Source organism: Neofelis nebulosa, chromosome 10, assembly GCF_028018385.1.
Source record: "Neofelis nebulosa isolate mNeoNeb1 chromosome 10, mNeoNeb1.pri, whole genome shotgun sequence".
Lineage (NCBI taxonomy): Eukaryota > Metazoa > Chordata > Mammalia > Carnivora > Felidae > Neofelis > Neofelis nebulosa.
The window spans coordinates 68,469,636-68,496,033 of NC_080791.1; the positions used below are offsets into that span (position 1 = coordinate 68,469,636).

The window sequence follows — 26,398 nt, forward strand, 5'->3', positions numbered from 1 at the left end:
GGGAGACTTCTCCAACAACATGACATTTGAGCAGACATGAAGAAAGTGCAGAATGATCTCTGATAAAACTCTCGTGTCCAGAATAGGCGAAGAACTCTTACGACTCAACAACAAAAAGACAAATAAATGGCCAAAGGACTTGAACATTTTTTGCAAAGAAGATATCCACATGGCCAACCAGCACAAGAAAGAGGTTCAACAGCCTTTACCTCCTATCTGACACCTTCGGTCATTACAGAAATGCACATCAAAACCACTCCACACCCATTAGGATGGTTAGTTAAAGAAAGGGAAAATAAGTATTGGTGAGGATGGAGAGAGATTGGAATTCTTATACATTGCCCGTGGGAAGGTAAAATGGTTTAGTCAGTGTGAAACACAGTTGGGCAACTTCTCAAAAAATGAAGTGTAGAATTGCCATATGACCAAGTAACTCCAGTTCTAAAATTGAAAAGAGGTACCCAACCAAGTATATGCTCATGCGTATTCATAGCAGGACTGTTCATGAGAGCCCAGGGCCCATCAGTGGATGAATGGATAAACAAATTGTGGTATATCACACAATGGGATATTAGTTTTAAAAAGGAGTAAAGTGCTGACAGATGCTACAACATACATGAACCTCCAAAACATTAGGCTAAGTGAAAGGAGCTGGATGCCAAAGGTCATGGATTGTATGATTCCATTTATACCAAATATCCAGGATGGCTCACTCCATGGAGACAGAATGCAGGTGGTGGTTACCTGGGGCTGGCAGGCTAAAGGGCTGCAACTGCTCAATGGGTAAGAAGTTCTACTTCAGAGCGATGACAATACTTTGCAACTAGGTAGAGGTTGAGGTTGTACAACACTGGGAACATACTGAGTGCCACAGGATTGTTTCCCTTAAAATGGCTGATTTGCGTTATGGGAATCTCACCTCATTAAATTTTCAGAAAAAAACAACAACGAAAGAAAGTGAGGGGTAGGATGATCCCTAAGAAAAACTGCTAAGGAAAAGCAAGACAGTGTATAACGGTGTGTGTATATTACCGTGTCTCTATCAACGCGGAACATCCCCAGGTACCTTTCTGTACCCGGTGACGTTTGTAAAATGTGCATGTATCACCTATGCGAAAAACTAAAAGCAAATTAATGAATTATTTGTAAATGCAACGCTAACTGCAGAGTCAGATCTGGGTTGGAATCCCTACTCTGCTGGGCATCGACTGATGACCTTGTGCCTTTCTGAGCCTCACATCCACATCTGTAGCACGGCACAGTAATTGTACCACCTCCCCAGCTTGTCAAGTACATTAATGAGATTGTGCATGTAAAGGGCACAGTGCTTGGGATACTGCGAGTGCTGAGGAAATGGCGTGAGTGGTTTATACTCATAAACTGATGACAAGTATGTGGGTTTCCTCCACACCACCAGCCAGTTCTGCAACACCTGGTCACCGACGGGTGTTCAGTTCAATTCTGACACTACTTACCCAGGGCTAGTGCAACCTGCTTTTCTGACCCAACGGCTAGATGAAGCCACAGGTTAAGGGCTCAGATAAAGCTAGATAAAATCCACAGGTTAAGGGCTCAGCCCCACATTTAAATAAAAATAAAATAAAATTAGGGGCGCCTGGGTGGCTCAGTCAAGTGTCTGACTTTAGCTCATGTCATGATCTCATGGTTTGTGAGGTCAAGCCCCATGTTGGGCTCTGTGCTGACAGCTTGGAGACTGGAGCGTGCTTCGGATTCTGTGTCTTCCCCTCTCTCTGCCCCTCCCCCACTCACACTCTGTCTCTCTCTCTCTCTCTCTCTCTCTCTCTCTCTCTCTCAAGAATAAATAAACATTATGGGGCGCCTGGGTGGCGCAGTCGGTTAAGCGGCCGACTTCAGCCAGGTCACGATCTCGCGGTCCGTGAGTTCGAGCCCCGCATCGGGCTCTGTGCTGACAGCTCGGAGCCTGGAGCCTGTTTCCGATTCTGTGTCTCCCTCTCTCTCTGCCCCTCCCCCGTTCATGCTCTGTCTCTCTCTGTCCCAAAAATAAATAAAAAACGTTGAAAAAAAAATTAAAAAAAAAAAGAATAAATAAACATTAAAAAATGTTTAAAAAGTTAAAATTAAAATTATATTAAATTAAAATTAAAACAATACATTTTAATAATAGGTTTTATTTAACCTAATGCATCCCAAGTGCTACCACTGTAATCAATATAGAACTTACCAATGAGATATTTTACATTTTTCCATACTAAGTCTTCAAAATCTGATGTGTTTTATACTTAGAGCATATCTCAGTTTGGACTAACTACATTTCAAGTGCTTAACAGGCGCATATGACTGGCGGCTGCCATATCTGACAAACAGAGGTTTAATTGGACAAAAAAATGATCTTTCAACAACTCAAAAGAGATCTTTCCATTTTCTCTTTTAAAAGTCATGTCTCTGGGGTACTTAGAAGATATTTGTATACACTCTGAAACACTAATTCCAATTTCCAAGAATCCATTTTTCAGAAATGCTCACATAAATGTGAAAAGGTATATTAACAGGTATGTTCATCATAGCTTTGCTCCTACCAGTGGAAGAGAGACTGGTTCTGGAGTCAAAATGCCTGGCTTCAAATCCGGGCTCTGTCACTTAATAGCTACCTGGCCTCGAATAAATTAATAAGCCCTTATCTTCCATTGCCTCATCTACATTTGAAATTATAACAGGGGGCTCTTTACAAAGATGAAATGAAATGATCCACATTAAGTGCTTCTGACAGTTCCTGGCCCATAGTAGGTGCTCAATAAATCTTACCTATCATTATCACCACAAACAGAGGAACAGTGTGACCATGGAAATGTCCAGCAACAAGGAAATTATTTACTGAATTAAGGTACGTCTATGTGGTTTAAGCTACCCGAGAGCAGAGACCATGTTTTAGTCCATATTACACAACACCCAGCATGGTCCCTGGTATATGCTATGTGAAGGATGAATGGCGTGCCCAAGTCTGTAGAAAGAATGAAGCTGCTTGCAGAGTGTTAATCTGGATAGAGTGTACAAAAATATGGACCATATGATTCCATTTCTGTGGGGAAAAAAGGGAGAACTGTATATATAAAGGGAATGTATTCATTATATAACCACAAGTCAAAGGTGGGAAGCATACCAAACCATTAGTGGTTTTTGAATGGGGAGGCTTACAATATTTATTTTTCAGCGGAGATCACCTCACATTGTAGTTATTTATGGGGCCGTCTTGTCCCATCTGTCTGGTGAGCTCCACTGGCTTGTCCTATCATCCCTGTTCCTGTGCTCACCTAGCACTTGTGTTCAGGACTATTAGAGTTCAGTGAATTGTTGCTGGATTGAATGGCTAATTATTGCTTGCCCTGTCCCCACCTACACTATGAATCAGCACTTGTTCAAGATCACAGAGTTCCTTTTAAATGTTCTCATTTTCCGTCAAAGTTCTGAAATGTATTAAATATGCTATCTGATCTGTCTGTGTTACACCCTTCAGGGCCTAACGCTTAGTAGGTGGGAACAAAAATGTTAGCTAAATGAATGATTTGCATAATAAAAATGTTGCAGAAGGCCACCCTACTCCCGGAAGTGTGCTGTTCAGAGTGACAGACGAGAAAGACCAACAAATCACTGTGTGCTGCGAGCCCTTCCTCCTCTCAAGACATCTCTCCAGGGTTTCTGCCTATTGGATTATGGAAATGGTATTAGCATGGGCAGAATCTTAATTTCTGGTCTCAGGAACCAAATGTATTATTTATGTGTCTATGTCACATTTATTTATTCATCCAGGGAATGTCTAGAGGCCCGCAATGTACCGGCTGCTTTATGCCTGGCCCTGAAGACATGAAAATGAAGAAGGCAGGTTCCCATTCTTTTTTTTTTTGAATGTTTATTCATTTTTGAGAGACAGAGCACAAGTGGGGGAGGGGTAGAGAGAGAGGAAGACACAGAATCTGAAGCAGGCTCCAGGCTGTTGTCAGCACAGAGCCCAACGCGGGGCTCAAACCCGCGAGCTGTGAGATCATGACCTGAGCTGAAGCTAGATGCTTAAGGACTGAGCCACCCACGCTCCCCAGAAGGTTCCCATTCTTAAGGAGCAGTCTCTTGTTCTCACTCTTCTTTCTCATCAGCTTGAGCACCCATACCTAGCAACTGTCTCCCTCTTAAAAAATATTTCCCCCTAAGGCACCCAGGTGGCTTAGTAGGTTAAGCAACTGACTCTGGATTTCAGCTCAGGTCATGATGTTACAGTTCATGGGATGGAGCCCCACGTTGGGCTCTGCACTGACAGCTTGGAGCCTGCTTGGGATTCTGTCTCTCCCTCTCTTTCTGCCCCTCCCCTGCTCACACGTGTGTGCATGCACGCTCTCTCTTTCTCAAAATAAATAAATAAACTTAAAAAAAAAAAGCTTCTCACCAGACCTAGAATTAACTCAACTCTAGACCAGTGTGTAGAATAATTGCTAGAGTCCTGTGTGCTAGTCTCGTACTTTTTTTTTTTGACACTCACTCACTGTGTGCTCAAAAGCAAATCAAGTCGTCTCTGTGCCTTGGTTTCCCCTCTTGGGGAAGATTCGTGGGGTATCTACTTGCCCTCAGGGGCATAGGGAGGGTCGTACAGGACAGCGGATGCTGAGAGGGCTTGAAATGGAGGGAGCTGGTCTGAGTGTCACCATTACTGCCATCTATCCAGTCATGGGGTGTCACCACAACTTGCAGAGAATCTGGACATAAGTCAGAAAAAATAGAAATTGTTTTTTTTTCCTTCCTCAGTGGAAACACCTGCTTTGGGGGGCTTAGGTTTCAATGAAAATATTTAAGAGTAGCTGTGTGATATTGAAAGAGTCATTTCTCCTTCCTGAGTGTCTGTTTATGTTCCTATGACATGAGGCAAGGGGACTGGATTGATGGCTTTTAAACTATGCTCCAGAAAACTATGCACTGGGAAGAGACTCTTCTAACCCCACATCTACAACTAGAGCAGCCAACATTAAAAAAAAATTTCCCCAGGGGCGCCTGGGTGGCGCAGTCGGTTAAGCGTCCGACTTCAGCCAGGTCACGATCTCGCGGTCCGTGAGTTCGAGCCCCGCGTCAGGCTCTGGGCCGATGGCTCGGAGCCTGGAGCCTGTTTCCGATTCTGTGTCTCCCTCTCTCTCTGCCCCTCCCCCGTTCATGCTCTGTCTCTCTCTGTCCCAAAAATAAATAAAAAACGTTTAAAAAAAAAATTAAAAAAAAAAAATTTCCCCTAACTTTACATATTTGGCTTTATTGTAAGGTTTTCTTTTCTTTTTTCTTTTCTTTCCTTCTCTCTCTCCCTCAACTTCCTCTCTCTCTTTCTTTCTTTCTTTCCAAAATCGTGGAGCTAAATTAAAATGGGGGGAGGGTAAGAAACCCTCACTGCTAAATAATCTGTAACATTCTTTCTGTCATGTTCACACACATATGGACCCATGTGCTATTTGTGCTATTTATGTCACGTGTGTGCATTCCTCTTGCACGTGTTAGGTGTGCATGAGAGCCTCTGGGTACAGAATTCCTTTCTAAGAATCAGCAATGAGGGGTGCCTGGGTGGTTCGGTCGGTTGAGCCCCCGACTTTGGTTCAGGTCATGATCTCGCAGTTTGTGAGTTCGAGCCCTGCGTCGGGCTCTGTGCCGACAGCCCAGAGCCTGGAGCCTGCTTCGGATTCTGTGTCGCCCTCTCTTTCTGCCCCTCCCCTGCTCATGCTCTGTCTCACTCTGTCTCAAAAACAAATAAAACATTAAAAAAAAATTTTTTTTAAAGAATCAGCAACGAACCTGTAGCCTGCTTGCCTTTTATTTTTAAGCCTGTGCTCAGAGATGACCATGTTTAAGTGCAGCATTCCTGAGTCTGAATAACCTTCGGCAGCTGAAGGCTAAGAAATTCACCGGTCCGGGGAAAGCCTCTTCCCAAATGCTGGAGTGCCAGCACCTGTGACCCGAGAGTCCTGGGAAGTGGAGGGTTGTGGGAATAGCGCCACCTTGTGGTTTCTGCGGTCACTTGCCGGAGCAGGGCCTGCCTGGTCCCAGAGCTAAGTGCTGGCTCCTAGGGGGACCAAACTCCTGGAAATGGGGGTTCTCAATTTACTGGGAAGGGGCAGGTGTTAGAGTCCAGGCTGCCCCCCAGCAGCAGGCCCAGCTGCCTCGCTTGGCAGCCCTTCTCCGAAAGCTGCCACACTGCCAACGCCAGTGAGGGCTACCGGGCAGGGTGTGTGGTTGTTGGGAGGTGGGCCTCGTGGGACAGTGTCTGCGTCCAGAAAAGGAGGGCAGAGCCTGAAAGGAGAGGGGACAGATTTCACAACTGACGTGTGTGAGGCCCAGGTGTGAAGACGGTACACCAGAAAGTACACGGAGGGAGGGCAAGAAACTCAGGACACTTGTGAGGACAAGAGGACACTACCCCTCACCTTGACCTCACCCTGACCCCAGTCCGGGGGTCCTGAGTGAGCCCTCCTGCACTCCCTGTCCTCCCAGCCCTGGCACAGGGTGGCAGGGAAGATAAAACGAAATGTAAGGGACTTCACCCAGTGCCCAGCACGTGGAAAGTCCTCAAAGCTTCCCACGTCTGTCCCCACCCTCTTCCACTCAGTAGACTAGACCCGGGGTAACAGCCAGGAGCTGGATTGACCAGCATCAGAGCTGACCGCCCTGTGCAGCTCTGTCCCACACAGATACACCACCTGCCGTGGATGCAAGCCCCGTCCTTGATCTAACATTTTCTAGTCGTCACCTTGAAAAAAGTCAAAAGAAACAGGTGCAATTACTTTCCATAACATATTTCATTTAACCCAATATATCAATAGCTTGTCGTTTCACCATGTAATTAAAATAAAAATCAGGGATGCCCGGGTGGCTCAGTCGGTTAAGCATCCGACTTCCACTCAGGTCATGATCTCTCAGTTTGCAAGTTTGAGCCCCACGTGGGTTGGGCTCTGTGCTGACAGCTGGGAGCCTGGAGCTCGTGTCAGATTCTGTGTCTCCTGCTCTCTCTGCCCCTTCCCTGCTCACGCTCTGTCTCTCTCAAAAATAAATAAATGTTAAACAAAATTTTAAATAAAAATCAGTAGGGAGATATTTTATCCACCCCCCTCCCCGCCCCCGTCCCTGTATTATAAAGTCTTTGAAATTCGGTGTTTATTTGACACTGGTATCCTACCACAGGCCCTATTCTTTTTTTTTTTTTAATGTTTTTTTTTAATGTTTATTTATTTTTGATACAGAGAGACAGAGCATGAACAGGGGAGGGTCAGAGAGAGAGGGAGACACAGAATTCGAAGCTGGCTCCAGGCTCTGAGCTGTCAGCACAGAGCCCGATGCGGGGCTTGAACTCACGGACCATGAGATCATGACCTGAGCCGAAGTCGGACGCTTAACCGACTGAGCCACCCAGGCGCCCCCCACAGGCCTTATTCTTAAGGACATCTGGGGTCTCTTCTCTGTCACTGAGTCACCCATGTACCCTGTGGCCCAGCGCAAATCACTCCCTAATGCAGGTCTTACTGTCCTTTCCTATGGGATATGGGGCTGGACTGCTGGTCTCTGATGCTTCTTCCTGAAGGGAAGCTTTACAATCGCCAAACGAGGCCTAACCATGCCTTGCCCTGCTCTGCCTGCCTCAGGGGTTGTTGAGACGCTCCGCTCAGGGCAAGCCTGTGAGAGCTCACGGACACACAGCAAGTGCTTTCTAGTGAGAGGGAAGCCCCTTATTCCTGTCATGTCTGCCCGTCTCTGCTTCCGGAGGATTTCTAGAAGCTGCCCCGACTTCTTCACCCAGCATCCAGAGCTCCAGATGTCGCTGACTGCAGCTCCCATAAAGGATTCCCTGGCCTCGTTCCTGGGCCTCTTCCCTCTTTCTGGGCTCCTCTCACGTGTTGAGCAAGACAGAGTCTGGGCTCCGCCGGAGCACCCTGAAAGCAGGCCTCCTTTGGTGCTGTGGAGAAACCGTGTGAGGCTGAAGTCTGAACCCCGTAAGGCTCTTGGCTCAGGTAGGCGTATGCCCTCCATGAGGGCCCCAGCTATCCCAGTGACAGAACTCGAGACTCAGTTTACGACTGATGTGCCCAGTGAACGCACACTGCATGCAACAGTGCCCTCGCCTTCTGGCCAGAGGGACATTCTTCCCAGCACAAACGTCTCCGTATCTCACCCTCTCTGTACTTTAGGACAGATTAAGTTGGAATTGGAGACCATCAGTCAATCCCTGTAGTTTCTCAATGGGGAAACTGAGGCGCAGAGAGGGAGAATGTTGCCAGGTCATGGAACATGTCAGTCATGTTCAGTCTCTAGACTCCCATCCTGGGCTCTCCCGTCCCCCCTCTGCACCCCTCTCTACCACCAAACTAGGTAGCCTGCGTCCATCCACTGCATTTGCTGGCAGCTCTGGATCTGTCGTGGACAGCCTTGGAGAAAACCACTCAAGCTCAGAAGCCCCTGGGGGTTTGACTCGGGGTCTGCTGGATGCGGTGGGGGGTGCAGAAAACAAGGCCCTGGGTGAGCCGGACCCCTTCAGTCCCACACCCAGCTGTTTATGCTCCAGCCATCTTCCCCATACATGGTCTCCCCTGGCTGGCCGCCTGGAGCCACCCCCAGCCAGCCACTCTCCCTCTCACCTCCAGGCCTTGGTCCCCAGGCTGCTTCCCACTGCCTCTCTATGCGCGGCCTGCTCTTACCCCCAGAGACCAGCCCACACATCACGTCCTTCATTCACCCTGTTTCCCACGGTCACCCTGTTATGGCCACCACCAAAGTCCTGTTCTGCTTCTCCATGCACATCCAGGGCCTGGCACAGTGTAATGATGGAGGTGTAAACGAGGTCCTGGATTCTGGAATGTTCCCATTCCAGACTGGAACAACACAGGAGTAGCCTTCTCCGCCCCCTCCCCCAGTGCTCCTGGACAATGCTTCCCTCCCTTCTTTCCCCAAGTGCCCTTTCCCTGCAGGAAAGTGTCCCAGTGGGCCTAAGCAGGCGGCCTGACATTCCCCCTTGGCCTAACCAGGTGGGACCTGGGAGGTCTCTGACAGCCCCTGTCAGTCACCAGTGCCCAGTCTTGGTTCCTCCTGGCAAGCTTGTATGCGTTGGCACTCTGCAAGTGCCCAGGAGGTGGCGCCAAAGTGCTGAAGAAGGGCCTGGTGGGCTCCCCTCCTCAGGGCCAGAGCCTGCCTTAGGTTCTGTTGTTGTGACAGGGTCCTGCCCTCCAATGGCTCCCTGACAGTGAAGGCCAGGAAGGTTTTGCTCATTACAGGGGCCCCGTGCTCCATCAGGCTGGGCTCTGGGCCACTCTTTGTACCCCAGCCCCTGACCAGTCTGTGTGGGGAATGGGGGACAGAATGTCACGCAAGGAGTGACATTGTCCGTGTACTTCCTATGCTGGGATTTCCCACCATCACAAAGATGTCCGTGTCTTGGACTGGGAGCTGGCAGAGAACTTGACAATTATTAGGAGCTGACATGCCTGAAATGGGTTACAAGTGTATGGAGACATTGACTCTCGGGGTCCTGGCCCCGGGGGTGGCTGGTGGAACCAGGTGGGTGGGACCCCTTGAGCCAGTTGCCTGTGGCAAGAAGCAGCCTCATTCATTGCACAATTATTATTATTTTCTACACAGGTATATCCGCTTTCCAAAAGTTCACGTTAGATCACTCTATGTGAGACCTATGTTGATATCTGTTTTCGCCCACTGCAAGAGACCCGAAGAGGATTTTGGCTTTTAAGAAAAGAGGCAAGAAGCAAAAATAGCATTCAGCATTCGTTTTGCAGCGAGCCATTACAGAGGCAGTGGGTACCCCAAGCAGAGAGATCAGCTTTGCCAAGCTCCTTCCCCGGGAACCTGCTCAGCATCTCCACACCAAGCTGCCACAGCTTTGAACTGTGTCTGTGAGCATCTGTGTTTTATCTGGGTGTATTTTGTGTATCCACTAGCGAGATATGTCCTAAGGTATAAGAGAGGTTATTTGGGGGGCCTGAGAGGTTATTTTTTGGGTCTGCACATGTGAATTAATGATAATGGCTTCTTTGCTTTACACCATTTTGGCTTGTAAAAGGTTTCATACGAACGTTCTACGATTGGACAGCAAACCTGTATTTACTTGGAATGAACGTGATTGGGAAGCACTTATCTTCGGCTCTGCTGTCCAGTAGGGACGCTAACCACTGGCCGCAGGTGACTATTTAAATTTAAATGACTTACAGTTTTAAAAAATTTGAAGTCCACACCTGCCACATTTCAGGCACTCAGTGGCCATACTGTGGCTAGCAGCTCCCATATCAGACGACATAGAAACGAGTATTTCCATCATCGCAGAAAGTTCTGTTGGATAACGCTAATCCAGAACTTACTCTAACCTCATCGGGACAGGGTGTGGTCTAGAATTTCAGAAAGCTTTTGACTCTAGTGCACTACCTTCTACTGCTGTGGTTGTTGCAACAGGGGATAGAGAAATGGAGTCAGACAGACCCAGGATTCACCCCTGACTTTGCCATTTACTAGTTTTGTGGGCCTGGAGAAGTCACTTCGCCTCTGTCAGCATCCGTTTTTCTCATCTAGGCAATGCGGACAGTATCACCCCACAGCCCTGGTTACTGGGAGGATTAAATGAGGTAGGGCAGGTGAGTCACCAGAGGCAATGCCTGGCATGCAGTTTTATGGCCTGACCACCCCAGCCTGATTCTGTCTTCTTGCATCCACTCAACCCACAAAAGCCCTTATCTCTGGTCTCTACTATGTTCAGACCTGTGTCAGGTCCCGAGGTTTATTCAAAGGGAGCACCGGGCTTAATTCTAGAAAGAGATTACAATCTAGGTGAGAGGGCAAGATAAGTGCATGAAGCAACCTGAACGCAATTCTTAGGCAATACACAGGGCAGCGAGTTGTGCGGCGATACAGGGCCCAACGGGAAAGGCATTTGTAGGGGAGGAGGTTTATGTGACAGGCCTCGTAGAGGGAGGGGTGAGAAGAGATCTGGTCTGCAAGGTAGCATTGGGTGGGACGGGCAGAGCTGATTGGAGAATGGTGCCAGGGCAGAGGAACAGCATGAGCGAAGGCAGAAGCCGAGGTGGGTAAAGGAGTGGCCTGGGTTAACGTGCGAGCGGTGAGGGGCAGCTGAGCCGAGGTTTTTGTGGAGGGGAAGCCAGAAGGGTTTGCTAAGAAAATCACGCAGCTCTTGGAAGCCTGGCTGAGTTGCTTGAGTCTGATGAAGCAGGTGGTTCCTGGGCAGGTGGGGCTTTGCACTGAGAACCAGGCAGAGGCTGAGGAAGCCTGTGCTGCCAGCATCAGGAGGAGGGCCTGTGAGGGAGTCAAGGTGACTGTCAGGGAGCTGTGACAGCAGGGACCTGTACTGAGGGCCCTTCACATACATGTTCACCAGAAAGGGCACTCAGTTGGCTTGTACCAGTAGTCCAGGTGGCCGTGGGCAGAGGGTGGGTAGTGAGAGGAAGCAGGATGGAGGAAATGCATTCACAGCATATCCAGATCTGAGCCCCAGCCCCTCAGGCAGCTGAGAAAAAGAACAGGGTGAGGGCTGAGATGGGATGTAGCAGTGAGTGGAGGCGGGAGGGGACTCCAGACTGGACTAGGGGTCTGAGAAGCGGGGCTGGGTACAGATTCACAGGGCAGAAGCCCCTCTCCCTATGTGCACGTGCCCGTAGGTACCCCCCACACAAGTACATGCGTACAGCCCCCAACTTACATGTGCATGTTCATCATACCCAGAGACCCTTAAGGAAATGTGCATATGCACATTTATGCAAATGCACGTGTATGCACACATGCAGGCAAACATCAACACACATGTGTATATACACGTGTGCTCCTCCTGATCCGGCCTCTGCTGGGGCTGGAGCTGGGGCTGGCATTGGGTTCACAGCAACCAGGCCGGGAAGAATCTGTCCTGCCTGGGCACTGAGACCATGTCTGATGGAGGCTTCTCCAGCCTCCGCTTGTAAACACTATTTATTTTGGAAAGCAACTTCTCTATTTTCAAATAAAAAGTTGGGACATGTGGTATTGGATTTCCCTGATCTGACACTGACCTAGAAAAATGTGCTGGCGGGAACAGAAACTGCGTTGCCCCACTGTGCTGGCAGAGGCTCAAGTGCGTTTTGTTCTTCTTGGCCTTGACTGCAAAGGTTAAGGTGCAAGCCAGGGGGTAGCACCATCTCCTTGTCCAAGCAGCGTTCTTTCTACTTCCTTCTACAGGGCTCGGGGTGGCTGAGGCCTGGGGGCCTCCTGCAGGCCTGTGTGCTCAGGAGCCCGCTGGCAGGGTAAATCAGAGGTGGCTCTGGAGGGCCAGCGTCCAGACAGTAAGCAGCTCCAGCCCATGCAAAACAAGTATGGGGCCCAGCCAGGGGGGAGTCCCCAGAGTTGTCATCAGGGGAATGGGAAATGCAGCTTCAGTTCGGGATGAGGGTTTTTTTTTTTAATGTTTATGTTTTTATTTTATTTTATATTTGAGAGAGAGAGAGAGAGAGAGAGAGCACAAGCAGGGGAGGGGCAGAAAGAGGGAGACACAGAATCCGAAGCAGGCTCCAGGCTCTGAGCTGTCAGCACAGAGCCCGATCTCATGAGCTGTGAGATCGTGACCTGAGCTGAAGTCAGACGCTTAACCGACTGAGCCGCCCAGGTGCCTCTAGATGAGGTTTGAAGCAGGCTCCTGTTCCTTGAAGGAGAACAGGCTTCCAGGACACAGAGCAGCCAGGCCTGCCTGGTGAAGGTCATGGTCTGCTACAGGCCTGCCGGGGGTGTGGATACTAGTGGTATAGAGTCCAAGGCAGGAGCCCCGTATTGGGAACATGGACACCCACAGTCCCTTTAGGGGTGCAGAGTCCTCATCTGATTGGCATCATAGGAGGCTCAAGGAGGAATATGCAATCCATTGCCCCACAGAACCCCTCAGAATCCCTCAGCCAGTGACTTAATTCTGTCCCTGTTGAGACCAGGCTTCTCATTCTGCCCGTTTTCCTCATGGCCTCTTGTGAGGATAAAATGAGATCAGAAATGTAACACGCCTAGCCAGGGCCGGTGACACAGGAAGTGCTCGGTAAATCCGAGATCAAATCCTGGCTTTCACTCGCTCGCTGTGTAGACTAGGGCAGACTACACACCTGTGCCTTCACTCCCTCATCTATAGAAGGCAGGGAATAATAAAACATACCTCATGGAGCTGTCGGGGATCCGATGAGTTAATACACATAAGGCATTGTGAATAGTGCCTGGCTCTTAGTAAGCACGATTAAGTGTTTACTATGAATTAAATGTTATTCTTAGTAAGCTCTTCATGTATTCATTCACTTATTCATTCAGCAAGTATTTATTGAGGGCCTGCTATGTGTCACATACCGTTCAGGCACTGGGAATACAACGGTGAATAAGAGACAAACCCTGTGGTAGGTAGAATGATGTCTCCCCCCCCCCACCCACCCCGGACATCCACGTTCTAATCCCAGAATGTGTACATAGTCTGTGCTACATGCAGAGGAGAGTTAAGGTTTCGAATCAGCTGGCCAGAAGATAGGGAGATTATCTTGGGTAATCAGGGGGCGGGTGCTCAACGTAATCATGAGGGTTCTTCTGAGTAGAGGAGGAAGATGAGAGGCAGAGGCAGACGTGTGAGGGCGAAGCGGGGGTCAGAGTGATGTGATTTCGGGCTTTGAAGATGGAAGAGGGCTGTGAGCCAAGGAGTGTGTGTGGCCTGTGGAAGCTGGGAAAGGGAAGGAGCTGAATTCCCCCCGCTGGAGCCTCCAGAAAAGAATGCAACTCTGCCCCTGATTTTGGCCAGTGAGCCCTCCGCCCTCCAGAGCTGTAGGAAAATAAGTCTGTGTTGTTTTAAGCCAGTAAATTTGTGGGAATTTGTGACAGCAGCCATAGGGTACTAACATAAACCCTTCCTCTGGGGGGCTTACATTCGCGTAGGGGGAGATAGATAATAAGGAAATAAATAAGGAAATAAACATGGTGTGTGGGACGGGCAATTGCTCTCCTTTCTGTGGGGTGGTGAGCCAGGCTGCTGAGCTCAGATGTAGCAGCAGAGAGCAGGGGGCAGGACAGGCTGGGTGGAGCTCGCCAGTCGGCCATCCCCCCAGCCATGGGCACCCCCCACGGGTCATGCCCCTCCTTTCCATCTCAGTGCTCCTGGGCTCTGGTGGGATGCACAGCTTGTGCTCCGGGCTCCTGCTGGGGAGGGGCAGGTGTGCAGAGTCAGGTGCAGGGGTGGGTGGGGCTGCTGCCAGAAGTCTGAGCCAACTAGCTTGCCCTCAGGAGGCCTGCTGGTGAGGCCAGGAGAAGGATGAGAACGATGAGAATGTGGATTTGTTAGAGCGAGGGAGGGAAAGCCAGCTGCCTCTGTGAGAGCCTCTCCAGGTTTTTGTGGTGCAAGCTCTTGACTGAGCTTAATGAGCGGCACCTAGAATCAGCTCTAGGTAGTTTCGTTGGAAACATCTTCGCCGCAGGCATTTTCACTGCATTACTAATCAACCGTAAGGCAGTTTTGCAGTAAAAGATAAAATAACTGGCTGGCTGGTTACATTCCCCCATTGATGAATCCACTGCCTTTGGCAGAGTCGACGTATTGAATGAAGCTAGTTGTCAGTTGGGTTTTATTTCTCCATGGACACAATTCTCACTTTTATGTTACAGTAGACCCTGCTCTCCTCTTTTTGCGCTCCAGGGTTTCTGTTACCTGTGGCCAACCGCGTTCTGGAAGCAGATGATCCTCCTTCCGACATAGGGCCAGAAGGTCAATAGCAGCCCACCGGGTCACGCTGCCTAGGTCATTCACCGCACTTCATCTCATCACGTAGGCGTCTTATCATCTCCCATCAGCACAGGAAGAAGGGTGAGTACGGGACAATAAGATATTTTGAGAAACACACATTCACATAACCTTTATTACAGCATAGTGTTATAATTGTTCTATTTTATTATTGTTAATCTCTTACTGTGCCTAACTTATAAGTTAAACTTTATCCTAGGTGCGTATGTCTAGGAAGAAACAGTACATCCGGGGGTTCAGTACCCTAGGGGGTCTTGGACTGTGGTCCCTCGGGGCCAAGGGGGGACTGCTGTAGGTAAATGTCAGCTAGCCTTTACAGTGGTCTTACAGCAACCGGTAGGTGGGCCGTCTTAAGACGGTGGATGGTAACAACTACAGAGATCACTTTGATAGAAGATCTGGTGATAAAGCTTCCTGGAGGCGTGAAATAGAAAGTAAAAGGCCAGACTGCACGCTACACTCCGCAGGACAGTGAAAACGTACCAGTCCCCACAATAGCAAAGCTCAGTTACAAGTACGTTAGAGCCTTAGCCTTTCTTGCCCATGCTCAGAACGAGCAGCCCAGAACCATGCACAACACGATGCAAGCGTGTATCCTAGTGCTTGGAAAACTGATACCTCTCTTAATGAAGGAAGAAATTAATTATGAATTGTATTAATTTTTTTCATGTTTCACTGTATCCTTAAAATTTTTTTTTAATGTTTATTCGTTTTTGAGAGAGAGAGAGAGAGAGAGAGAGAGAGAATGAGCGGGGGAGGGGCAGAGAGAGAGGGAGACACAGAATCTGAAGCAGGCTCCAGGCTCTGAGCTGTCGGCACAGAGCCCAATGCGGGGCTTGATCCCACAGACCATGAGATCATGACCTGAACTGAAGTCGGATGCTCAACCGACCTAGCCACCCAGGTGCCCCTCATTATATCCTTTTCAGTGTCCCTCTTTTAGATTTCATTATTTTATCTTCATAGCACAATTGCCTTCCAGCAAACTAATTTTGTGCCAAGGATGCTCATGGCAAAATGCCAGACACACCGAGAAATCCTCCCTTTAGGAGGCTGTAAAACACCACTTGGACTTGACTTTCATCTCGCCCAGCTGCTTACCAAAGCCTTCCTCTTTCATCTTCGAGGGCTTTAATTGGCAGGTCTGAGCCCAGAGAACTACCTCGGGAGGTGGCGGAGGCCAGGCTTGAAGTCGGTCTCCCCAGCCCCTCCCTGTTCAAGTCACTGAAGTCTGCCCCAACCCAGAGCTTACGCAGAGCAGGTCTTGAGGAGCAGCAGCCTACCACCAGTTGGGGGGCTGCTACTCAGCTGTAGACTTTGAATGGATGGTGCCTTGTGGCCTATGTTCAGGAATTCATGTAGTGCACTGCTCAAGGGCGTTACACCTAAGGGGCATCTTCCACATGGTAGATTCACACTAACTTATGTGAGTGCATGCTGGATGGCACAGGGACTCCGGGTCGCCAGATAGGTATCAGGGAAGAGTTATCTTTGACCTCAACTCACGATGGCACTTGGGCCTGTGCATGAGCTCGGCATACGTGTGCACATCCTATGATGCCTGCGCTCTGGCTGCCCTTTAGTGCCTGACTCTCAGGCCCCTGAGACTTTGAACCTGACATGGTTGCCTCACAGGGGGTGGGTGGGGAAGAGCGGGGTTTCCTGTGTCCCCAAGTGTGCCCCTGTGTTGTGTGTGCATGGAGCCAGTGCTGCTGTTCAGCAGGCAGAGTTTAGGTTGTTCAGAGATCTACTCACTCGACCTTTCTTTTAACCTGAGGAAGGGGCATCTTTTCCTAATTTGCGGGAAGGTGTCCCATGGGCCATGCAGGCCCTGCCCTGGTTCACAGAGACGCAGACTTTGCAGCCACCGTCTGTGCAGTGAGGCCTCACCCTCCATGTCCCTGTGTAACGTTTCAGTTCTCAAGTAGCTCCCACCCTGCTCCCCGGGTCAGCCTTGACCTGGACCCTGATTCCACTCATCTCTGTCTCTTAACCCCAACACTGGACCCAGAACCCTGACCCTGCCTGGTGTCCACAGTGCCTCAGCTCACTACCTGCAACTCACCTGCGCTGCAGAGGCCTCGGCCAGGGCCAAAGGCAGTGTCCACACCATCACGGATGAGCCGAACATCGGAGTTGGGAAAATACTTCTGAAGCTAGACCTAGGGAAGGGGTAGAGTGCAAACCAGGAGAGCCTTTCAGGGGAGGAACTGGGCAACGTGGATGCATGTCTTTTGGGACCGTGATGCTGCTCTAGGGAATTTGCGTTTCAGAGAGAATCCACGATGTGTGCACAGATTTTGCCAAAGGTGTTAGTTGAAGCATTGTCTGTGTTAGCAGCAGTTGAAAATAACCCAAAAGTCCATCAGGAGAAGGAGTGACTGAATCATAGATTGTCCTTGACTTGCACACACAGGAGTGTTCCCAGAAATCCATCCAAATGTCAAATGTTTGAAACTGGGACAGTAGCTTATTTTGAAAAACTAACAGTAGCTTTTAAAGTTTATTTATTTATGAGAGAGAGAGAGCGAGAGAGTGCTCATATGCCAGCAGGGGAAGGGGCAGAGAGCAAGGGAGAGGAAGAATCCCAAGCAGGCTCTGAGCTGTCAGCGCAGAGCCTCGATAAGACAAACTGCAAGATTAAGACTTGAACCAAAATCCAGAGTCAGACGCTTAATCAGTTAAGCCACCCAGGTGCCCCTAAGCTTTATAAAGTTGGAAATGATGTTAATATCCACGATTCCTCTCCCCCACCACTATTTTAAAAACATTATCAAATCACTGAACTTGTCTGTTTAGACACAATCTTGAATCACATGTGTCTGAGTTGGGGTTTCCCCAAAAGCAACACCTGAGACAAAAATTTGAGTGCAGGCAGGTGGGAAGTCAGGCTGCAGGACACGGAAGCAGTAAATGCTGAGGGGCGACGGTGAGGCACTCGTTGGGTCTGTTATGGTATGTCACCTGCTTTTGTATGTTTTTCCCTGAATCTCGTTCTTTTCTTTAACCCATGAACCTACAGGCGGCAAGCCAATGCAAAGGGTGTTCATTTGAGAATAAAGATTCCCCACATGGTTTCTGATCTTTGTCACAGTTTAGTGATTAGGTGTCAACCTTTCTACTTTCCACGGCCCTTTATAAGATAGTAAGCATCGAATGCAATCTCCAGGTAAGTGCACAAGAAACAGCACTAGTGGCCAACACTTATAAAAACATACTCACGTTCACTTTAGCCTCATTGCAATGGTATGGGGTAGATACCATGATGGCTGCTGCTAGTTTATAGATAAAGAAGTGGAGGCCCAGGGAGGTTCAGTAACTTGCTCGCGGACACACAGCCATTAGGCAGCAAATGTTGGCAGTCTTGCTCCAGAATGCTTCCTCCTAATCAGCCTACATGGCAATGCCTGGGCAACTGCTAGGAACAGTTGCTTAGCTGATTGGTAGAAGTCTAAACATGGCGTATGAAATGGAGTTGACGGGTGTTAGTATTAACGTACAAAAATATAAGTTTTCAAATTTAAATATATCAACACCAGGGCAGTACCAAATGGGTTATGGCTGTAGCCGGTAGAAATCTTAGTCTATTAACTCGGGTGGGCTAGAAACATACATCTCATTATTTCCAGTGCCTGAGATGAGTTTTATTTTAGACATATCTCACTAAATGGGGGAAAATAATCCCAATAAGTGCACGGGCTGCCTTGACCCCTCTCCTGGGGCCTGGGAAAGTGTATGGTGATGTATGTTGGTTGAAGTGGGATGGTGGTAAGGGTTGCAGAGAGAGGGCCTCCTTGCCATTTGTTACTGGGTCCCTTGTCCACACCAGCTCCTCCATCATGAGTCCCTCTGGGTGCGCTGGCTCTGTGGCAGTGAAAGGGCATCTCTCGAATGCCCTTGACGACCCTGAAAGCAAAGCCTGTTTCCTTCTGCTTTCTGAGATCAGCCCCTGTGTCTGTGTGTGACACCGTCCTTTCCCTCACCCACCCCTACACGAGGGGACTCTGCCTGGGAGAGGGAGGGGACAACGTAGTGCAGTAGACCCTGCTCCTGTCCTAGCTTCTCTCTTTCTCTTTTTCTCCCATCGAAGAAGTTTTTTTTTTTTTTAATTTTTTTTTCAACGTTTTTTATTTATTTTTGGGACAGAGAGAGACAGAGCATGAACGGGGGAGGGGCAGAGAGAGAGGGAGACACAGAATCGGAAGCAGGCTCCAGGCTCCGAGCCATCAGCCCAGAGCCCGACGCGGGGCTCGAACTCACGGACCGCGAGATCGTGACCTGGCTGAAGTCGGACGCTTAACCGACTGCGCCACCCAGGCGCCCCCGAAGAAGTTTTTTTGTGTGTTTGTTTTGTTTTCCTTTCAAGAGTGAGAAAAACAGCTCCGTCCAGCGACTCTAGCTCCACATCGGGTGTATTCTCCATCGCCAATTCCTTTCTGTTGCTGCTGTTTTGGTTTTTTATTGTTGAATAACAAGCTACCCTATAAATTGGTGGTATAAAACATACATTTTAATTTGGTCTAGAGTTGTCAGATGAACTATGGTGAATATGTTACCTGTGTATATTTTATCCTTAAGTGTTAAAAAATTAAAATTTATCTTCAAATACTATATGTATAAAATTTAATCCCAGTTAAATTTGGGTTTTAGATAATGTACTTTTTTTTTTTTTTTTTAGTATAAGTATATCCCATGCAATACTGGGGATATACTTAGACTAAAAAACTACTCGTTCTTGATCTGAAATTCAAGTTTAACCGGATGTCCTATCTTTTTATTTGCTGAATCCAGCAACCCTATTTTGGTCACTGTTTTGTGGGTCAGGAATTTGAGCAGGGATTGGAAGGGTTGGGTCTTCACATCCATGTCTGGTGCAAGGGTGCTTCCCAGCCTCACACTCTCTCTTCACATGAAGTCTCATCCTCCAAGGCTTTTCCATGAAGTTCGGGATTCTCACACAATGGCGGCCTCAGGATAGTCAGCCTTCTTACTAGGAGGCTCTGAGACCTGGCTCCAGAAACAGGAAACAATTGCTGTCAGTCTCTTCAGTCTTGGGTATCACAACCGGTACGACATCACCTCTGCCTTATTTTACCGGCAGAATCACAAAACCCGCCTGGCTTCACCAGGAGGGGACATAGACCCTGCTTCTTCATGGGAGCCGTGGCAAGGGATCTATAGTCATCTGTAATCTGCAGTCATCTGTAATCTGCCGCCTCAAAGCTTGAATGCCATCTGTGTTTCTTACATGGTCCATTTCCTGAGGCAAAGATACCAACTCAGTTCAACAGCTGTCTGATTAGAGGAAGGGTCTCAGAAAAGGAGAACATTCAGAAGGGTAGGGGAAACTTGGTTAGTATTCCAATAGGTCATCCCACCATACAACCAAAAAACTTGATAGGGTCGGATATTACATACAGATGATCCCTGACTTACAGTGGTTCTACTTATGAGTTTGTGTGTGTGTGTGTGTGTGTGTGTGTGTGTGTTTAAGTAAGCTTCACTCCCAGCAAGGAGCCCCATGCAGAGCTTAAACTTGTGACCCTGAGATCAAGACTTGAGCCATCCACGTGCCCCTCAATTTAGGATTTTTTTTTTTAACTTTACATCGGTGTGAAAGTGACACACACGCAGTAGAAACAGTAGTCTGAATTGTGAATTTTGATCTGTTCCTGGGCTAGCGATATGACGAACCTGAAGCTTCCAGTCAACCATGTCATCACAGGGTTTAACAACCTATGCCCTCACAACCCTTCTGTGGTCATACAACTGTTCTGGTTTTCGCTTTCAGTACTGTGTTCAATATGTTACGCTAGGTAGTCAACACTTCATTATAAAATAGGCTTGGTATCAGACGATTTCGCCCAACTGTAGGCTAATGTTCTGAGCATGTTTGGGGTAGGCGAGGCGAGGCTATGATAGGTTGGTTAGGTGAATAGGCATATCTCTTTTTATTGTGCTTTGCTTTATTGCACTTCGTGGATACAATGTTTGTTTTTTTTTTAACAAATTGAAGGTTTGTGTTAGCCCCACACCATGCAAGTCTATTGGCGCCATTTTTCCAACAGGATTTGCTCACTTCTTGTGTGTGCCTCATAGTTATGAGAATATTACAATTCTCATAATATTTTAAGCTTTTTCATTATTTATTATGGTGATCCATGATCAGTGATCTCTGATGGTACCATTGTAATTGTTTCTGGGTATTGTGAACCGTGTTCATATAAGGTGGTGAACTTAAATGTTGTATATGTTCTGACTGTTCCACTGACTGGCCGTCCTCCCATCTCTCTCCCTCTCCCCGGGCCTCCCTATTCCCTGAGATGCAAGAATATTGAAATTAGCCCAGTTAGTAACCCTACCATGGCCTCTAGGTTTCAAGTGAAAGGAAGAGTCACATGTCTTTTTTTTTTTAGAGACAGAGAGAGCCAGAGACAGAGAGAGTGCATGAGCTGGCAAGGGACAGAAGGAGAGAGAGAGACAGACAGAGAAAATATCCCAAGCAGGCTCCACACACAGAGCAGAGCCTGATGTGAGGCTTGACCCCATGATCTTGGAATCATGACCTGAGCTGAAATCAAGAGTTGGATGCTCAACCAACTGAGCCACCCAGGCCCCCTGTCTCTCACCTTAAATCAGAAGTTGGAAATGATTAAGCTTAGTAAGGAAGCTGAGCTAGGCCAATAGCTAGACCTCTCACACCAAACAGTTAGCCAAGTTATAAATGAAAAAGAAAAGTTCTTGAAGGATATTAAAAGTGCTATTCCAGTGAAAACACAAATAATAAGAAAGTTAAAAAGGCTTATTGCTGATATGGAGAAAGTTTTAGTGGTCTGGGTAGAGAATCAAACCAACTACACCATTCCCTTGAGCCAAAGCCTAATCCAGAGCACGGACCTAACTCTCTTCGATTCTAGAAAGGCTGAGTGTGGTGAGGAAACTGCAGAAGAAAAGTTTGAGGCTAGCAGAGGTTGGTTCATGAGGTTTAAGGGAAGAGGCCGTCTCTGTAACATAAAGGCACAAGGTAAAGCAGCAAGTGCTTATATAGAAGTTGCAGTGAATTGTCCAGAAGATCTAACTAAAAGAATTAATGAAGGTAGCTACACTAAATTACAGATTTTTAATGTAGACCTAACAGCCTTCTACTGGAAGAAGGTATCATCTGGGACTTCCATAGCTAGAGAAGAGAAGTCAGTGCCTGGCATCAAAGCTTTAAAGGACAGACTGACTCTCTTGTTAGAGTCAAATGCAGCTGGTGACGCTGAGTTAAAGCCATTGTTCATGGAACATTCTGAAAATCCTGGGGCCCTTAGGAATTGTGTGCAATCTACTGTGCCTGTGCTCGATCAATAGAACAACAAAGCCTGGATGACAGCACACCTGTTTACAACATGATTTATGAATATTTTAAGTCCACTGAATATTTAATATTTGAGACCTGCTCAGAAAAAGAGATTCCTTTCAAAATATTACTGCTCATTGACAATGCACCTGGTCACCCAAGAGCTCTGATGGAGATGTACAACAAGACTCACATTTTCATGCCTGTAACACAATATCCATTCTGCAACCCATGGATCCAAGAGTAATTTTGACTTTCAAGTCTTATTATTTAAGAAACATATTTTGTAAGGCTGTAGTTGCCATAGATCGTGATTCCTCTGATAGATTTGGGCAAAGTCAGTTGAAAACCTTCTGGAAAGGATTCACCATTCTAGATGCCATTAAGAATATTCGTGATTCATGGGAAGAGAACAAAATATCAACATTAACAAGAGTTTGGAAGAAGATGATTTCGGCCCTCATGGATGACTTTTGAGGAGGGACTTTAGTGGAGGAAGTAACTGCAGACCTGGCAGAAAAAGCAAGAGAATGAGAATTCAAAGTCGAGCCTGAAGATGGAACTGAATGGCTACAATCTCCTGATAAAACTTGAACAGATGAGGAATTGCTTCCTGAGTAGAAAAAAAAAAAAGGGGTTTCTTGAGATGGAATCTACTCCTGGTGCAGAGGCTGTGAAGACTGTTGAAATGACAACAGAAGATTTGGAATGTTACATAAGCTTAGTTGATAAGGCAGAAGCAGAGTTTGAGAGGATTAATTCCAATTTTGAGAGAAGTTCTACTGTGGGTAAAATGCCATCAAATAGCATTGTGTGTTACAGAGAGATCATTCATGAAAGGAAGAGTCAATTGATGCAGGAAACTTCAATGTTGTTTTATTCTAAGAAATCGCTACAGCCAGCCCAACCTTCAGCAGCCCAGCAACCTGATCAATCAGTAGCCATCAACACTGAGACAAGACACTCCACCAGCAAAAAGATTATGACTCCCAGAAAGCTCAAATGATGGTTGGCACTTTTTAGCAAGAAATTATTTTGTAATGCTTATTTGTTTGAGAGAGAGAGAGAGAGAGAGAGCAGGCGAGCATGTGCACAAGTAGGGGAGGGGTAGGGAGAGAGAGAATCCCAAGCAGGCTCTGCACTGTCTGTGCAGAGACCAATGTAGGGCTCAAACTCACAAACTACAAGATCATGATCTGAGCCAAAACCAAGAGTCGGACACTCAACCAAGTGAGCCACTCAGGCGCCCCAAGAAATTATTTATTTATTTATTTATTTATTTATTAAAAAATTTTTTTTAACATTTATTTATTTTGGAGGAAGAGAGAGACAGCAGGAGCAGGGGAGGGACAGAGAGAGAGGGAGACAGAATCCAAAGCAGGTTCCGGGTTCTGAGCTATCAGCACAGAGCCCAAAGTGGGTCTCGAACTCACGAACCATGAGATCATGACCTGAGCCAAAATCAGACGCTTAACCGACTGAGCCACTCAGGTGCCCACACAAGAAATTATTTTTAAATTAAGGTATGTACACAGCTTTTTTTTTTTTTTTTTTTTTTTTTTTTACACAATGCTATTGCACACTTAATAAACTATAGTATTAGGGGAAACATAACTTTTATACGCACCGGGAAACCAAAAAATTCATTCGACTCACTTTATTGTGATATTTGCTTTCTTGGGGTGGTCTGGAACTAAACCCACAGTATATCCAATGTGTGCTTGCATTTTTGACTCACAATATTTCAACTTAGGATGGGTGTATTAGGATGTAACCCCATGGTAGGTCAAGGAATATATGTAATGATTCAGAAAGATATTCATAAAATGTTAGGTGTAAAAATCAGGTTACAACAATGTGTTTACAGTATGATGTTTAAAAAAAAGTTACCATATAAATATTGGATAACTATATGCAATAATATTGCATTATTATTATTGCATATTATATGCAATAATATTAGTAGTTTATCTGCAAAGGTGTGATTCTGGCAGATTTTAAGCTTTTTGCTTATGTGTGTTTTCGGTATTTTATAAAATGAACATATGTTGTTTTTATTTTAGGAGTAAAAAGGTTATCATAAAACAAAACATAATACATTGTCCTCTGAATTATTCACCAGTTTGTTATTTGTATAAATTCTGTTGAGCATGTACCTGTTACTATTCTTCTAGTCTTTGCGGATTCCGCCATGGACAAGCCAGACGAGGTCTTCCAGAAAGCTTTTGGAGAGGGCATGTCACCAACACCTTGATTTTGGACTTCTAGCTTCCAGAATTTCGGAGAATAAATTTCTGTCATTTTAAGTCACCCAGGTTGTGATAATTTGTTATGTTAGCTCTGGGGCACGAATCTATCCCCTTTACTCCTTGAATCTTATTAGCCAATGATGTAGATTTCCATTTTGGAAATAGGCAGTCTAATCGTCTCCCATCTAAAGGTGGGGAAACTGAATTTCTGTTTAAATCTGTAGCTCATTCCAGACTCCACAGAGTGTGGCTTCTGTAGCAAAACCAGGAGTCAAACCCTCGTCTCTCTCCCCACCAGGTTTAGGTTCTCCCTGTGATTCCCCAGCTTATAGACTGGGTTTCCAGCAGGTTTCTTAAAAGTTTTTTTTTTAATTCCAGTGAGTTAAAATACAAAATAGTATTAGTTTCAGGTGTACAATATAGTGATTCACTACTTCCATACAGCATCTGGTGCTCATCACAAGTGCCCTCCTTAATCCCCATCACCTATCCACCCATTCCCCCACTCACTGCCCTTCTGGTGACCATCAGTTTGTTCTCTAAAATTAAGAGTGTGTGTCTAGGTTTGCTTCTCTCTCTCTCTCTTTTCCCTTTGCTCATTTGTTTCCTAAATTCCACATATGAGTGAAATTACGTGGTATTTGTCCAGCAGTTCCTAGTAGGTCTCATGCATCTGTTTCTAAGATCATTGTTACCTTCCCTTCGCTGCAGTGACAAAACACCAGCCCCTGGAGACCTTTCCCTGGTAGGAGCTCCTCCTCTTGGCTAATGAAAAGGGAAGTGTCCTTGCATTAAGGCTGGCCCTGTTTTAAGATCAATGAGTCCCAGCTGGGACGAATGGACTGAGACAGCTGTTTCCAGGTGTGTTGGCTGCCATTTATATCTGCAGTAGCTGATAGGCCCTCTGTCTCATTGTATCGAGGCCAGGGTGTACCCCTCACTCAGGAAACCACAGCCCCTCCTCTGACAAGGAGAAGAGAGGCCTGCCATAGCTTTCCTTTCTTTCTTTTTTTCTTCAGACTTTAAAATGAATACATGCTTTTTGAAGAAACATATCAGAAAAGGTAAAGGACAAAGCAAACAACAAGAATTACTTATATAATCACCAGCTGTTTACTGTTTCTACATATCCAGAAGGAAAAAAGTCTATGTATATACATCTGGTTGTGTTGCATGTACAGACGCATTCAACAGAATGCATTCGATGCATTCACACAGAACAAATTCAAGTGTGTTTAAAAATAAACATTTATCTATAGACTCTTTGCTCATGGAGAAATCAGGCCACCGGAACAGCTTTTGTACTCTATCCTAAGCGTTTCCCCAGGTTGTTAAAAATTCTTGGTAAATACCATTCTTAATGGTCACATACTAGTCTAGCGAGTGCATCACCACTTATTAATCATTTATTATCTGTTACTAAGCATTCAGATTCTAGTTTTTCATTAACTTAAAGAAAAAACACTGTTATGAGCATCCTTGATATGTCTTTGTGTACATTTCTGATTATGCCCTTGACATGAACTTACTGGGTCCAAGGTTATAGACATAACTTTTTTATAGCTTTGCTGAGGTATGATTTACACAACATAAAATTCACCCATGGTAAGCATATAATTCAGTGATTTTTAGTAAACGTAGACAATCATGCAACCATCCCTACGGTTCAGTTTTAGAACACCTTTATCACCCCAGAACATTTCCTCCTATTCCTTTGCTGTCAAACTCCCATTCGAGCCCCAGACAATACCGATCTGCTTTCTAGCTGTAGAACTGCCTTTTCTGGACATTTCCAATAAACAGAATCACACAATATATATTCTTTATTGCGTAGTTCCTCTCCCTTAGCATACTGTTTTTGTGGTGTGGTGATGTAGCATGAGTCAGGACTGAGTTCCTTTTTATTGCTGAACAGTATCTTGTATGGATGGACCACATTTTGTTTATCCATTCACCTGTTGATGGAAATTTGGGTTGTTTCCAGTTTTTGCTATGAATATTTGCTTATAAGTCTTTGTGTGGACG

The 26,398-nt window shown here is 46.6% G+C and overlaps 1 long non-coding RNA gene across 1 annotated transcript; it reads left to right on the forward strand.

Annotated features, from left to right (window-relative positions):
• Positions 1-10,933: 10,933 nt before the first annotated feature.
• LOC131488726 (uncharacterized) lies at positions 10,934-24,373 on the forward strand. Its single transcript, XR_009250266.1, has 3 exons — positions 10,934-11,068; positions 14,678-14,845; positions 24,299-24,373. It is a non-coding gene; the product is annotated as an uncharacterized LOC131488726 (long non-coding RNA).
• The last annotated feature ends 2,025 nt before the right edge of the window (positions 24,374-26,398 follow it).